This window comes from Peromyscus californicus, unplaced genomic scaffold, assembly GCF_007827085.1.
Source record: "Peromyscus californicus insignis strain IS unplaced genomic scaffold, ASM782708v3 Scaffold_5__1_contigs__length_169319896, whole genome shotgun sequence".
NCBI lineage: Eukaryota > Metazoa > Chordata > Mammalia > Rodentia > Cricetidae > Peromyscus > Peromyscus californicus.
In genome coordinates, this window is record NW_026294573.1 from 98,667,854 (window position 1) to 98,683,404 (window position 15,551).

General features: G+C 41.3%; 1 long non-coding RNA gene and 1 pseudogene across 1 annotated transcript in view; both read right to left on the bottom strand.

Moving 5' to 3' along the window:
- The window catches only part of LOC128097683 (uncharacterized), a 97,140-nt gene extending 90,491 nt beyond the window's left edge, over positions 1–6,649 (bottom strand). Inside the window, exon 1 of the long non-coding RNA XR_008213942.1 lies at positions 6,542–6,649. This is a non-coding gene — a long non-coding RNA (uncharacterized LOC128097683). The remainder of the gene's footprint in view (positions 1–6,541) is intronic.
- Positions 6,650–8,784: 2,135 nt separating this feature from the next.
- On the bottom strand, positions 8,785–8,878 carry LOC128098028 (uncharacterized; annotated as a pseudogene).
- Positions 8,879–15,551: the final 6,673 nt, after the last annotated feature.

Sequence of the window (15,551 nt, forward strand, 5' to 3'; positions counted from 1 at the left end):
AAGGGAGCTTTGAGGAGTTGGAGAAATGCTTGTCCTACAGTTGTTCCAGGGTAGAAGTCATTGAAAACAGTCCTGACAGGAACTGGTCTAAATTTATAATAAAGGAGTTAGAGACATAATAGGTGCTCTTCCCCTGGGAATATAGTTCAGTCGCTGAGAAAATGGCATATGATCTTATCAGCCTGTGGATCTGCATTAGCTAGTTTTTCAGCAATCAGAGCTCAGTCTTGAACTTAATGATTTACACACTGTATCCCTCCCAATTATGGTTGGTTTCTTTGATTACCACAAAAACCTTCATTTTTTACTTCATCTATTTGTGGTTGGCATATGCCTTCAAATACTGTTCGAGAAGCAGAATACTTCTCTAGGTCCTTGGCTGTTATCTTTTCTTGTTAACCCCACCTCTCATGGCATAACTTACCGGGGTATAAGTTCTTTGTCACAGCCCTTCCCCAAACTCTATAAACGTTATTCAATTGTCTTCTGATTTACAGAGATATGGGGAAACATGTGTGTGTGGTTCATGTATGTGTGTATGTAGAGGCCAAAGGCCAGCCTGAGATGCCTTCCTCAGTCACTCTCCCCCTAGTTTTTTGAAAAAAAGTTCTCTCACAGGCCTGAGGCTCACAGGTTTGGCTAGACAGGCTATCCAGCAAACCCCAAGGATCCTCCTGCCTCTGATTCCCCAGTGCTAAAATAACACATACACACCCACATCTCTGCAATTGCTTTTAGCGTTTTTTGTGTGTTATATGTTGTTATGGGGGTTTAAATTCAAGTTCTCTAGCAAACATTTCACTAATTGAACCATCTCCCCAGCTCCAGGTACCAACTGTTGAGTCCATTAGTAATTGGTTTTATTTTTGTTACTATTGGTTTTTTTAATTTCCTGAATACTTGAAAATTTATTTTCCTTTCATTCAAAAACATTGTTGCTGCATAGTTTACATACAGATTCTTTCTCAACCCTGGTTGGAATACAAGGGCCCGTTTATCTATATACAAAGGTATCTCCTCAACTGAGAACATTTTCAACATCCCTGTTCTATTTGATATGCTTTCCTGAACTTACACCTGAAATTCCCAGCTTCACTTCTCAATCTGTTCCCTACCTTCTTCCTCTGCTGTTTCTCTCGTCTCTCTCTTCCCCTGTGCCTCTAAATCCTGTGAGTGTCCTAAGTATCTCTGTTTCAATTGTCAGTAGCAGTTACGTCTGTTCTAAGTGCCTTGACGACAGTAGCAAGAAATGTACGCCACTCCCTCTGAACCATCTAGATTCAGAATCTGGGCACCAACTCTATAACTGCTGGTGACTTGGAAGCATCTCTGTGCTTTAGGGAGCTCATGTGTAAAGTTGAGATAGCGGTGCCTCTCATCACACAGGGACAGAAAGGGACCTAGGGAGTTACTGAGTGCCGTTCCAAAGTGCTCAAGAACACTTGTGGACCCTGTGCTGCTTCCTCTTCAGAGATGCTTTCTGAGTCTCCATGGTCATACTTGCTCTTCCTTGTTTCTCCTGCTCCCAAATGTCTAGTGTTGAGTTTGGGGCTTTTATCTTTAAGGTGCAGAAAGATTTCTTAAGTATTTCCCCAAAAGTGGGTAAGTGGGTTTTTCTTGTACACTTGTTACTTGGGTATTGCATGTTTCTTTAGATCCACAGCTGGAGACACTGTCTCCATCCTGAATATTAGCAGTCAAATCAGCTGTGGGGTAATCCTTCTGTACACTGTGAAGATGTGTTGCTCTCTTTGTTAATAAAACGCTGATTGACTGATGGCTAGGCAGTGTTTTCGGGGCAGAGAGAATGCTGGGGAAGAAGGGTAGAGTCAGGAGAGATGCCACCTGACACAGAATGAGCAGGATGCGAAGTACATACATGAGGTAAACAAACCTCAGGGCAGCACATAGATTAATAGAAATGGGTTAATTTAAGTTATGAGAGCTAGCTAAAAACGATCCTAAGCTATCAGCCAAGCATATATAATTAATATTAAGTCTCTGATTTAATTTGGGAATGGCTAGTGAGACAGAGAAAATTCTGCCTATACAGATCTACAAGCCTGAAATAAAGGGTTCTCAATTTACTGTTTCTGGGTCTCTGACATACTAAACCAACCCAATGATTTAATACTGCACTCCCCCAAGTATATACAGCAATAAGTATCTTTCACTATCCTCCACTAACCATATTGTCTTATATATTGGAAATGACACATCACCATCATGAAGACAACAGTAAACAATTACCATGTCTTGAGGATGGCTATGATCTGAATACTAGCTGTCTCCCTAGAATCCATTTTGGAGCCTGTATTAGAAAGACTTTTCAGCACTGTGACAAATACCTTAGAGAAACAGCTTAAAGGTATATGATGGCACAGCCATATCTGAATGGAATGGCAGAAGTCATAGAGCCAGCACAGATGCTTGACAAAGATCCAGCAGAGCTGAGCCACATGATGGCTGCCATGCCACCTTTGGTTTTCATCTCGCAGAGCTGAGCCACATGATGGCTGCCATGCCACCTTTGGTTTTCATCTCCACCTGTTACACACTTGGGGCACTTTTAATATTTGTACAATTTGGGGATATTGGATTGATGGGAAATTCCTCATGAATCATTTACGCCTTCTCCCAGGAATGCTGCTTCTAAGCTTATCCAGCAAAGTCTTGAACATACTATCTGCCCCCCCCCCCGACTTTGAGGGAGATATCCTTATCTACTTGAAGGTCTTCCTTACACCTTGGAGGTTGTGACACATAAAGAAGAATCCAGAGGTCTCTTTATGAGGCTATGAGACATTCTTGAAACATCTGTCCCTCTACTTACACAGGAACAAGATATTCAAAACAAAGTAAAATTAAAAAGGTCAACAAGATTCAGTGGGCTAGAGGGATTGTCCACAGTTCAGATTACAAGCCTCTTCCCACTGTACTCTCAGACAATTACGTGGCATACAACTCTGCCCTACGTAGAGACATATTGATGAGCAAAGTATGGAGTGGAAAGATGATAAAAGTATGAGATGTTAGGACCTCTCTCTCTTAGAAGTTAGCTCATGTAGAGCCACTATAATGTCATATGACCAAGGAACAACAGAATGTCAGAATTAGACATATAGACAAATTCTATAAGGATATAAATGTGAACATTGATTGTATTATGCCAGAATTTGAATAATAACTACAGCAGCTTTAGCCTGAGGATTTTTCCTGGGCACTCTGACCACTAAGAGTTAATAATACATTGCTTGAGACATGGCAAAATGTCCAGGGTGGTTGAAGATTTTTTGTTTTGGTCTAGTGTCCTTGAAGCAACCAAAACAACCAGCCTGAGCACAGGCTGTCATATGCCTCTAGATTCTCAAAAATTGGGTTAATGAGTAAGAATGATAACACTGTTTATTAATGATGTCAAAACTTGAGGGAAAATGATTGGAAATGATAACTCTGTTCTGTCATAGTTTATTAATGATGACTAGAAGATGAGCAAATGGAAGTGAAACACATGTCCAAAACTAAAAGTGATATGATCTATGTTTTGGAACATCATGAATGTATCCCTGCTAACTAAATTCTGTATAGATAAAGAAACACTCTGGCTGCTAGTCAGTCAGGCTGCAAGATTCTCCCAATCACCATGGCCTGGCTCACTTCCTTCTCCCACCGACTCCTTACACCCTCTGCAGGACCCATCCACTGCTGGGGATGGCTCCCAGCAGTTTTATTTGGCTCACAGTTTCAGAACTCTTAGCTCATGGTCATTCACGCCATTGTTTATGGACTGTGTAGTGTGTCTTAGTCAGTATTCCATTGCTATGAAGAGACACCATAACCATAGCACCTCTTTATAAAAAAAAGCATTTAATTGGGTCTGGCTTACAGTTTCAGAGGTTTAATCCATTATCATCATGGTGGGAAGCATGGCAGCATGCAGGCAGACATGGTGCTGAAGAGGTAGCTAAGAGTGCTACAGCTGGACCAGCAAGCCACAGGAAGAAAAAGAGACACTAGGCCTGACCAGCATTTGAAATCCAAAGCCCATCTCCAGTGACACACTTCCTCCAACAAGACCACACATACTCCAACAAGGCCACGCCTCCTAATCCCTGTCAAGTAGTGCCACTCCCTCATGGCCAAGCATTCAAATTTATGAGCCCATGGAGGCATTCCTATTCAAAGAACCACATTCCACTCCCAAGCACCCATAGGCATGCTTATAAACATATCATAATGCAAAAATGCATTCAGTCCAACTTCAAAAGTCCCCATAGTCTATCACAGTCTCAACAATGTTTAAAAGTCCAAAGGGAGCCTAGTAAGGAAATATTGGCCAAAGGAAGACTGAATACCAGCAGGGCAAATTCTGAATTCTGCATCTTCATGTCTGATATCAATGGGCTCTTCAGAGCTCCAATTCCTTTAAGCTTTGTTGACTGCAACACACTTTTTTCTCTTGGGCTGGTTCCACATCAGGTCTTCAGTTCTCCTCAGCAGGCATCCCATGACTCTGGCATCTCCAACATCTTGGGGTTTCCAAGGCAATCCAGGCTTCACCTTCACAGCTTCACACAAAGACCTCTTTGGCCCTCCATGAAGAGACATCTCTGTTACATGCTTGGCCTCATCAGCTTTTCTTAGAGAAAGATTCCACAACCCTTCCCCTTCCTTTTTTTTATTTTACATACTGACCACAATTTCCCCTCCCTCCTCTCTTCCTGCCCCACTCCCATCTACCCCCATCCCCATCCACTCCTCCTCTGTCTCCATTCAGAAAGGGGCAGGCCTCCCATGGACTTGAACAAAACATGGCACATCAAGTTGAGGCAGGACCAAGCTCCTCCCTCTGCATCAAGGCTGGGTGAGACAATCCATCATGGGGAACAGGTTTCCAAAAGCCAGCTAAGTGCCAGGGACAGGTCCTGATCTCACTGCTAGGAGCCTTACAAATAGACCAAGCTACATAACTGTCACCCACATGTAGAGGGCCTAGGTTGGTCCCATACAGGCTCCCTGACTGTTGGTCCAGGGTCTGTGAGCTCCCAGGAGCTCAGGTCAGCTGTCTCTGGGCACAACCCCTTTCTTATATCCTTGACTCTAATGCCAGAACCACGTAGCCAAAGCTATGAAATTCTTCTGCTTGCTAGGACTGGAACATGGCCCTTTCATTTGAATATATTTTATCAGCTTTATGATTTTGATAGTTTCCTTCACTGCCTAAGCTTGGCTGTCCTAGAACTAATTCTAAATACCAGCAGTTCTCAACCTGTGGGTCGCAACCCCTTTAGGGGTCAAATGACCCTTTCACAGGGGTCACATATCAGATATCCTACATATCAGATATTTACACTACAAGTAGTAGAACTACAATTATGAAGTAGCAATGAAAATAATTTTATTTTTGGAGGTCACCACAACATAAGAACTGTATTAAAGGGACACAGCATTAGGAAGATTGAGATCTGCTTCTACAGACCAGGTTGACCTCAAATTCAGAAATCTACCTGCTTCTGTCTCCGGAGTGCTAGAATTAGACCTGAAGGTATGACCACCAGAAGGGACGGTGAGGATTATTTAATCTGCCTTCTGTTGATAAGCCTTTTCCGCATCTTACTGGGTACTGTAATACCTTCTTAGAATTTTCTTTTGCTCTTCCACAGTCATTTTCCTGCAAACTTAGGAAAGATCACGTCAGAGGGCTGTGGATCTGATACTATTTTTAAGCATTGCAATTTTCTGAAATTAGGCCCAATTAGGAGGTCTGTGAGAGCCAGTGAAGTACAAGGTGATGCAGGCTTTCCCATCCCCCATTTCCTCACACATGAACCCATGCTTCACAGATTATGGAATCATAACCAGGGAAATCATGAAATTAAGGAAGACAAATTGGCTACAGGGCATGCAGCCATGATTCCTAAACTTCTCCATGCATTCAGCAGAGGCTAATAAGTAGACCAAACTCCTCTAACTAAAAGAAATGATCACTATGGTGTGTCATCAAAGGAAACACAGAGGACTCACGGTCACTCATTCATTTTGTATTTTCTGTTTAAAATCATGTTATTTACATGTGCTTTTGTAATTTTTTTAGTTGAGCCACAGAGTTTGTAGAGAAGTAACTAGAACCCGAATCAGCTTTCCCTTTCATACATGAATATATACACCCCTCATATATTTTTCCTAGAGAAAATATTAATTGAATAAAGAGACTACTAAAAGAGCAGACCATAATCTGAGTTGTAAATTCATAGCTTGGATTGTTAAAGGATGAGGTTCATTCATTAGTGAGCTAAATACAGTGGACCAAAAAGAACATAATTCACTTCTTCCTAGACACTTGATGAAATATTGGTTCTTAAGCATGCTCTGAGAAAGAACACTCTTTAACATTTTGATTCAATTTTTTCATAACTGAAGCACACTCTTTAATTCCCAGGGGTCATAAAAATCTGCCCTTTATGCTCTTGCTATTCACAATTCTGCACTTGCAACTATAAGTTACTAAAAATATTGAAGGAATTACAACAGCTGTTCAGACCTGAAACTCGATGCCCGGAAACTGCTGCAGGACTGGAAATTGCCCATCATTGCTGAGTCAGTCATTCGTGTGCATGTCTGCCAGGAAGCAGCCATCATTCTGTGCCAAATTTAGCAGGTGCTGTGTTCATGTTCCAAAGTAGAGAGAGAGTCTCTCTAAAAATATCTATCTTCCTTGTTCACCCAGGCAGCACATTATTTTGGAAGAGAATGCATTTCTAGCAACAATAGGGTATGTGTGTATTTGTTTATCTTTGCGCCATTTCATGTTAAAAAAAAAAAAGATTTGTTTATGCCATGGTGTGGAATGGAACACGTGACTCAGTGTCTGAGACTGTACACCGTAGAAGCTGGAAGATGGAGGTTCAGCAAAGCAGCTCAGACTCTTTCTCAGGAGTCAGACTGCAAAATCCTCAGCACAAAAGGCACCCGGCTTACTTAGTTTTAAGTTTCAGGCATTTCTTGGGCATGTCTATTTATTTTCTTGATGTTCCTCCTTGCCTCAGTATTGGACAGTAGGAATTTGTCATGAGTATGAGTTTATGTTGAAAACTGGATTTTTAGCTGGAGGATAAATGCAATTAAGGAAGATTTAGTTTTTCAATTAGATTATAAAGTAATGGGTGTCCATAATGGTTTTTCATACATGTTTCATTTTGATTGATTCCCCCTACCCCCGCTTTCCCCACTGTACCCAGTTACCCCCACCATTTACCCACTTCCACTTTATTCTATTATCTTCCCTCTATCCTCTCCCTTAGAAACCTCTTTTTTTTTTCACATCTCATGGGTCCCTTCTAGTTTCCTAGTTTCACGTGGTTGCATAAATCTTAGAGTTACAGATAAGAGAGAACAACCTCACTTAAAATACTGTTTTCCAAAAAGCCAGTTCATGCACTAGGGATGGATCCTATTCCCACTGCCAGGGGCCCCTTAAGCAGATCAAGCTACACAACTGTCTCCCATATGCAGAGGGCCTAGTGCAGTCCCATGGAGGCTCCACAGCTGTTGGTCTAAAGTTCATGAGTTTCCACTAGCTTTGTTTGGTTGTATCTGTATCCCATCATGATCTTGATGCCCCTTGCTCATAGAATCCCTCTTCCCTCTGTTCGACTGGACTTCTGGAGCTCGGCCTGGTGCTTGGCTGTGGATTTCTGCATCTGTTTCCATCAGTTATAGTGGATGAAGGCTCTAGCCCATTACCTATAGTGAGACACCTTGCACAGCCTTGATGCAGGGGCAGGGACTTGGACCTGCCTCATCTGAATGTACCAGGCTTTGCTGACTCCCCAGGGGAGGCCTAACCTTTTCAGAGGAGGGTCTGGGGTGTGGGCTGAGGGGGAAGCTTAGCAGGGAGCAGAAGGGATGAGAGGGGAATCTGTGCTTGATATGTAAAATGAATTTTAAAAATTCTTATTAAAAATGTTTTCCAGTTTCATCCACTTGCCAGCAAATTTCCTAATTCTATTTTGCTTCATGGCTGAATAAAATTCCCTTGTGTGTATGTATTACATTTCATTATCTATTCATCATTTGATGGACATCTAGGCTGGTTCCATTTCCTGGTTGTTGTGAAAAGAATATCAATAAGCATGGATAAGCAGGTATATCTGTGCTAGGCTGCAGAGTCCTTTGGGCATATATGCCCATGGATGATCATATCTGTCTTAGATACTTTTACTTGGAGCTTCTTGAACAGCCTCCATGTTAATTGCCATAGTAGCTGCTGCACTAGGTTACATGGCCATAGATTACAGGTTCCTTCTGTTCTATTTTGTGGAACAGTTCAGGAAGTGTTGGTATTGGGTCTTCTTGAACAGTTTGGTAGAACTCAGCAGTCAATCTGTCTGTTCCTAGACTGTCATTTGTGGGGACACTTTGAACCACCGCTTCAGCTTCCTTGCGTGTTATAGGCAATCTTGATGGCAGTTATTTCCTTTCAAGGCTCAGAGTCCATCATTCTATGCGCTCCTAGCATGCAGGGCTGCCAACAACAGCCAGCTCTGATGTTATTCTGCCATCTCTGTGTGTTTCTTTACAACATGTTTTATTGATTAATGACAGACTTTGACTAATCATCAAACTATCCTGCATAAAGGGCTTTGGTAAAAAATGCATTCATTTCCTGATAATAAATAAATCTAGCTTTGTACAATTAGAAAAACCAAGACAGTGACAAATAACAAAATAAGAAGAAAATGGATCCTGGGTCCAAAATCCAACAACTAAACCAAAGAACAAAGTAAAAATATGGAACACTTCATAAATTTGCATGTCATCCTTCGTTCAGGGCCATGTTAATCTTCTCTGTTAGTGTATGTGCTGCTGAAGTGAGCACCTCTGTATGTTACCTGGCAATTTTCCCTTATAGATTTTAGTATTGATTTTTTCCTTTGTATTTTTGACATCTCAGCTATGATACATTGGGAAGAGATTCTTCTCTGGTCATATCTATCTGGAGTGCTAGATGCTTCCCTTATTTTGATTTATTTTTCCAGATTTGGGGACGTCTTGGCTATAATTACAGTGAAAAAGTATGTATAATCTATTACCTTTTGTCTCAGCTGTGTCTTACAGCCCATGAATTCTTGGTTTTGGTCCCTTGAGTGTACCCAGACTTCTTGGTGCTTTTGCTGGTGCTCACTGACTTTTCCTTATATGTGTATCTGTGTGTGCGATTGTCTTGATTGTTGCCCCCATCCCAGATATTCTTTCTTCTGCTTGGTCTTTGTTGATGATGTTGATGATATCTGTTGTATTTTTTATTGGATCTTTTGTAACAGGTCTTTCTTTGGACTGCCAGCTCCCAATTAATGACATGTAGACTTATTATTAATTATGAAAGCTTGGGCTTAGCCTAGGTTTATCCCAACTAGCTCTTAAAACTTAAATTAACTCATTTATATTAATCTACATTCTGCCATGTGGCTCATTACCTCTCCTCCATACTGTACATCCAACTCCCTCTGCTTCTCACTGGAGAATCCCTTGTTCCAGATTCTTCCCGAGTTCTTCTCTCTCCCCGGAAGTCCCGCCTATTCTCTCCTGCCTAGCTATTGGCCATTCAGCCCTTTCTTAGACAGATCAGAAGGTGCACTAGGCAGGTGAGGTAAAACAGAGACATCTTCATACAGTGTGAACAAATATCCCACAATGGTCTTTCATTTCCAGAATTTCCACTTAGCTATTTTTTTTTTGGTGTTTCTATTTCCTTGCTGAATTTTTCCTCTGTACTTTTACATTTTTCCTGCAGAGTACTGAATCTTTCATTCACTTTGGTAACTGTCAGGTCTATGTCTTTAATTGATTTTGAAAGTTTCTCTTCCACGTTTTGGATTATTTGAATCCTCTAGCTGGTCTTTGACCCTTTTTTCAATTTTTATTTATTTATTTATTTATTTATTTATTTATTTATTTATTTATTTATTTTGTGTGTGTGTGTGTGTGTGTGTGTGTGTGTGTGTGTGTGTGTGTGTGTGTATGTCTATGTATATGCACCATTGCATGCATGCACAAGCCAGAAGACAACTTGAGGGAGTCAATTCTCTCTTTCCACCATGTGAGTTAGAGGGTTTGAACCTACATCCTCAGGCTTGCCACAAGTGCCTTAACCCACTGAACCATGCCAGCCACTGGTCTTGAACCTTTAAAAACTAGTAATCTGAAGTCTTTTGCTGGCACTTTGGTTATCATATCATCTTTTTTTCTGGTGCTATGAAGCTATCAGTTTGTGGAGCTGTCATAGTGGAGTGTTGCTTCTTGTGTTTTATCTTTCTTTGCTATGTTTCATACAAAAGTTGGGGTGTATGTATCCTTGGCTTGTAGATTCTCTCCTTTTCCCACAGTTTTTGTTTGTTTGCTTTGTTTTATGTGAGTCCTCCAAATGAGTTTTCTTTGCTTGGGTTTAAGTTGACTATAATAAAAACTATGATGGACTGACAAATGTCTCAGTGTTAGCTGTGGGAAAGATACTGAACTTCTGACTTGTGTTTGTAGGTTTGAAGGCAGATGCACTAGGGTCCTGTGGGTACATAGGATTCTGTCTGGGGTGACAGAGTTCTATTGTTCAGTATCACTTACTCTGAGGCCCCTGAGAATGCAGTTTACAGGCAGCCCCGACTCAGCAGGAGTCCTTTTGAAATGACACCAGCTCCTGCTTCAGTGGCCTTCTGAGTAGCCTGCTCCCACTTGTCCGCTCTCAGACCTCCAGTCACTGTCAATTGCAATGCTGCTCTGAGCTTGAGTGGCCCTGCTGGCTCACCCCCAGGAGACAGGAGTGTCCATATGGCTGTCACTTGACAGAAGTTTTGAAACAAAACTTTCTTTGCCAACACAGTCCCTTAGTTTCTGTCCTGCCATCCATGACCTTCTGAGCATCTCTCTGTAGGATCTTCTCACTGCCATTGCTCAAGCCATTTCCTCCACTACAGATGAACTACTCGTCATTTTACAACAGTCTATCTCACTCAAATCTCAACTCAAAAATCACCTCTGTCATGTCAACTTTTCCTGGAGAAATGAATAAACATCTGCTAACTCCCGGTAGGGCACTAATAACAGACTAAAGGAATCGTTCCACATAAATTCAGCTTGCTGGAGCAATGATTTTAGCTCAGTTAGGGCAAAAGCAGCAAAGACAGCTTATAAGTGGCTATACCACCAAAAAAATGTCTCTCACAGCATCAATTAACTGCCTATAAATTCTGAAGGAGGAGCAGGGCCTCATGAGCCCCCCTTCCTGCCTCCATGGCCGAATGTGAATGGGCCCAATTGAGTGTAGGTGGTGTGTGAGTAAACGTAGTTGCTGAGAGTTCAAAAGGGCAACAGACATGTTGTAGATGGGACTTTTCTTTCCCAACCACCAGTACCAAGGAACCAACACAGAGGCTTAATATTAATTATAAATGCTCAGCCAATAGCTCAGGCTTGTTACTAACTAACTCTTACATTTTAAATTAACACATATTTCTTATCTATGCTGTGCCACATGGCTTGGTACCTTTTCTCACAGCATGTCCATCTTGCTTCTCTCTGCATCTGCTGGCAACTCCCCTGACTCCACCCTCCTTTCCAGTCCTTAGTTTGGCTGTCCCACCTATACTTCCTGCCTGGCTACTGGCCAATCAGCTTTTTATTAACAATGAGAGCAACACATTTTCACAGTGTACAAAGATTGTCACACAGCACCATGTCTCACCCAGAGAACAGCATTCTGTAGCAATCATAAGGAGACTCCTTACCCAGGAAGCACTCATCTCTCCATATCTACCTTCTCCACTCAACATGTTTACACCAGGTCTGCTCTGGGTAGGGCTGGTATTGTTAGTCTCCTTTCTTGATGTTCATGTTCCTTGTCAGTCCTTAATTGTGAATGTTTTCATGACAGCACCTGTTCTGTCTTTTGGATATACTTCTTTCTACACCCCTTGTTATGGAAATCTGCTCTTTAGAAAACCAAGCAACACTTAGAGAGTCAGGTATCTCCAGTTTTCCTGTTTGGTTTTGGTTCTGATTTTTTTTGAGACAGGGTCTCACTATATAGCTCTGGCTGTCCTGGGACTCCCTATGTAGACTGGACTGGCTTCAGACTCACAGTTTTATCTGTGTCTCACTAGCAGAAATGGGGGTCAGGAGAGTCTGATCCTAGCCTGAAGTTTCTTACAGTGTTTATAGTTTGAGAAACAGTGTTGAACTTTCCATCCATGTGACCACCCAAGGGTGTCTCTGTGTCCCATGAACACCAAAGGGAGGTTTCTATTTCAGGTTAAACATATTTATAGACAGAGATACTGCCAGTGGCCATTAGGACATTCTTCCTTTAGTAAACAGAGTCTCATTGTTTAATCAAATGGCTCTGTCAACCGTTCCTCAAGATAGCTCTGCAAGCATTTGTCTTCTCAAGATAGGAGAAAGGGGTTCAACAGGAACATGTAGGAGTATAAGAAGCATAACTCAGTATAAAAACCATACCCCATCTGTCTCTATTTACTCCTGTAGCTCTCAAGCAGAAACTATTGAACTATCATGGTGCAAGGCAGTAGCTAGACTGCATTAGGTGCATATAAAACCAGTAAATGTTTAGCACATACTCTTTGTCCCTCCTTCCCCCTCACAGCATCAGTTCCCTATATTCTCTACAGTAAGAATGCAATAGATATGGCAAAGTTCAGAGATATGTTTCACAGCATGTCTGGCAATGCTCAAGGCAGGTTTTTGTTCTCCCCACTTCTTTTTATGTATTTATTTTTTACTTATCTATTTATTTTACATCCCAGCTGCAGCCTCTCTCCCAATCCTCCCCCCTCCCAGTCCCTCTTTCCCAACCCCTCTCCCACCTCCCAATTCCCTCCTCTTCCATCTCCATCCAGGAAAGGGCAGGTCTCCCATGAGTATTAATAAAACATGGCATATCAAATTGCAGTATGGCTAAGTATCTCCCCATGTATTAAGGCTGGGCAAGGTAGCCCAGTATAAGATGTAGGATCCCAAAAGCCAATAAAAGAGTCGTAGACAGCCCCTGTTCCCAGTGTTAGGAATCCTGTAAGAGGACCAACCTACACAACTGTAACATATATACAGAATGCCTAGGTTAGGCTCATGCAGGATCCCTGATTGTTGGTTCAGTTTCTACCAGCCCAGGTTAGTTGATTGTGTGAGCCTTCCCGGGTTGCCCTTGACCCATCTGGCTCCTACACTCCTTTCCCCTCTTCCTTCACAGGATTCCTGAACTCTGCCTAATGTTTAGCTGTGTTCTTCCCATTTCTTTAGGAAATCTAAAATACAGTCCTCTGAGTCTCTATCTTTTCCATCATACATTTTACAAACACAAATTTTACTTAAGGCCACAAACCATACTTTGATGAAACAGTCCAAATGCTGATCTCCTTCCTATATGTCCTTCTGTGAAAGCATAGCAAATAGTTTTGTCAGAGAACCATGCCTGTATATTCTATGTCTCAGGTTTTGTTCAGTCTGCTTTTCCAGTGTGACAGTAGACTCTCCAAGGAAATGATGCTGCTTGGTTAAAAAAAAAAAAAAAAAAAAAAAACCTGCCCTTGATAAGACTTCTTTGTATTTTAACATTGTACAGAGAAGAGAATCAAACACTGCCCTGCTTCAGGTTCTCAAATGATAATACTAAAAGAGCTCAGAAAGAGCTAAATAAAGCGGAGTAGTGATGGAAAGCCCCTGGAGAGCTTTCAGCAGGACCAGGGCTTGCTTAAGAGCCACTCAAGCTGTAAGTAGGGAGTACACAGTAGGAGTAAAGAAGGATCGTGGGGAGGATCTCTGAAGTGATCCACACAAGGATGACTCAGACCATATCAGTCTTTCCCAAGAGAGTGTTGAGAAATACCCAACCTAAAGACGAGAGGCGGTGCTTAGTCTTACCATAATTTGACACACCATGCTTTGTTGATGCCCATGGGAGGCCTGCCCCTTTCTTAACAGAATCAGAGGAGGAGTGGATTGGGGGGTAAGGGAGGATGGGATGGAAGGAAAGGAGGGAAGGGAAACTGCAATAGGGATGTAAAAATAAATTAATTAATTTAAATTTTTTAAAAACTACAAACATGGATAATTACAAAAGGGTAGTTAAATGCATCTTCTTTTATGAGTTCTTAAGAGTAGAGCTGAACAGAAACCTCAGCATTTCTGTACTACTTGTGTTTGAGAAACCTGGACAATACCCATTGAAGCTAAAAGAGCAGGTAAGCTTGTCTTCCCATGCTCCGAAGTTTGTCTTATGTCCCTATAATGACTAGAACTCAAGGGAGCTCCCCACTTATTGGGTAAGTGGCTGGCCATATGTCAAGGTTTCTCCCTGAACAATACCAAGCTGACAAGGGAATTGAGAATTTATCAGATTCTCAACTCACACTCATTACCTGTCACTCTGAAACTATAGGAGTCAACTATCTTTAAGGAAACATTCCTCTGTGTCCATGAAGCATCCTTCCATTGTCTATGTTAACTACCAAAAATTTTCTGTATCCAAAAAGCTAATCACTTAACAGCCTTCTATTATGTATGCTAACAATCCAAAATTTGACTTAATGTACACAGAGAAACTATTTTACAAAGGTAAGAGGATGGGAAATCATATTTACTGATTCTCAATTATTTTGACTGATTCTCAATCAAACTGATTCTCTGCAATTATTTTGTATTTTATACTTGTGGAATAATCTTTTTATACACTGGGAAGATATTTCACTCTGATTGGTTTAATAAGAAGCTGAATGTCCAATAGCTAGGCAGGATTTCCAGGCACAGAGGACAGTGGGAAGAAGAATGGTGGGGTCATCAGTCAGACAGAGAGGAAGCAGGATGGGGAATACAGAGTAAAGGTAACTGAGCCACATAAAAGAATGTAGATTTAAAAATATGGGTTAATTTAAGTTATAAGAACAAGATAGGAACAAGCCTAAGCTAAGGCCAAGCTTTCATAATTAATAGAAGTTTCATTATTGGGGAGCTGACAGTCCCAATGAAAAAGCCAAATATATACTTACTGTTTTTAGTTATTCCATTGAATCCACAAGGTAGCTGAGTCTACCTCATTTCCTAGAAAGCAAACTAAATCCCAAAAAAGATAGGGGCCTAGTGTCAATGAGCGGCAGGACCAAGATTTGATTATAAAGCTTATATTTTATGGAAGCCAACTAAATAATCTAGCTTTGATTTCTCTCAAAGAACAGGGGACAGTTGGGGCTTTAAAAAGTGAGCAATGGTACCTTAAAGTAAAATAGCTTTTTACAAAATATTTTAAATATGTATACATATAGGTGGGGGTCAGGAGCTTGCTATGTAACCCAGGTTGGCCATGAACTCATGGTCCTCCTATACTGGGATTATAGGTATGTATCGCACCTCACTAGTTCTCCAAATCTTTACCAGGTTCTACTACCACCAAACCATATACAGTGGGTTTGCCTAAGGTATCAGTCAATTCCATATACATAGATTCAAAAATACTTTAAAATAAAGTAAAAACAATGTACATGAAAGAG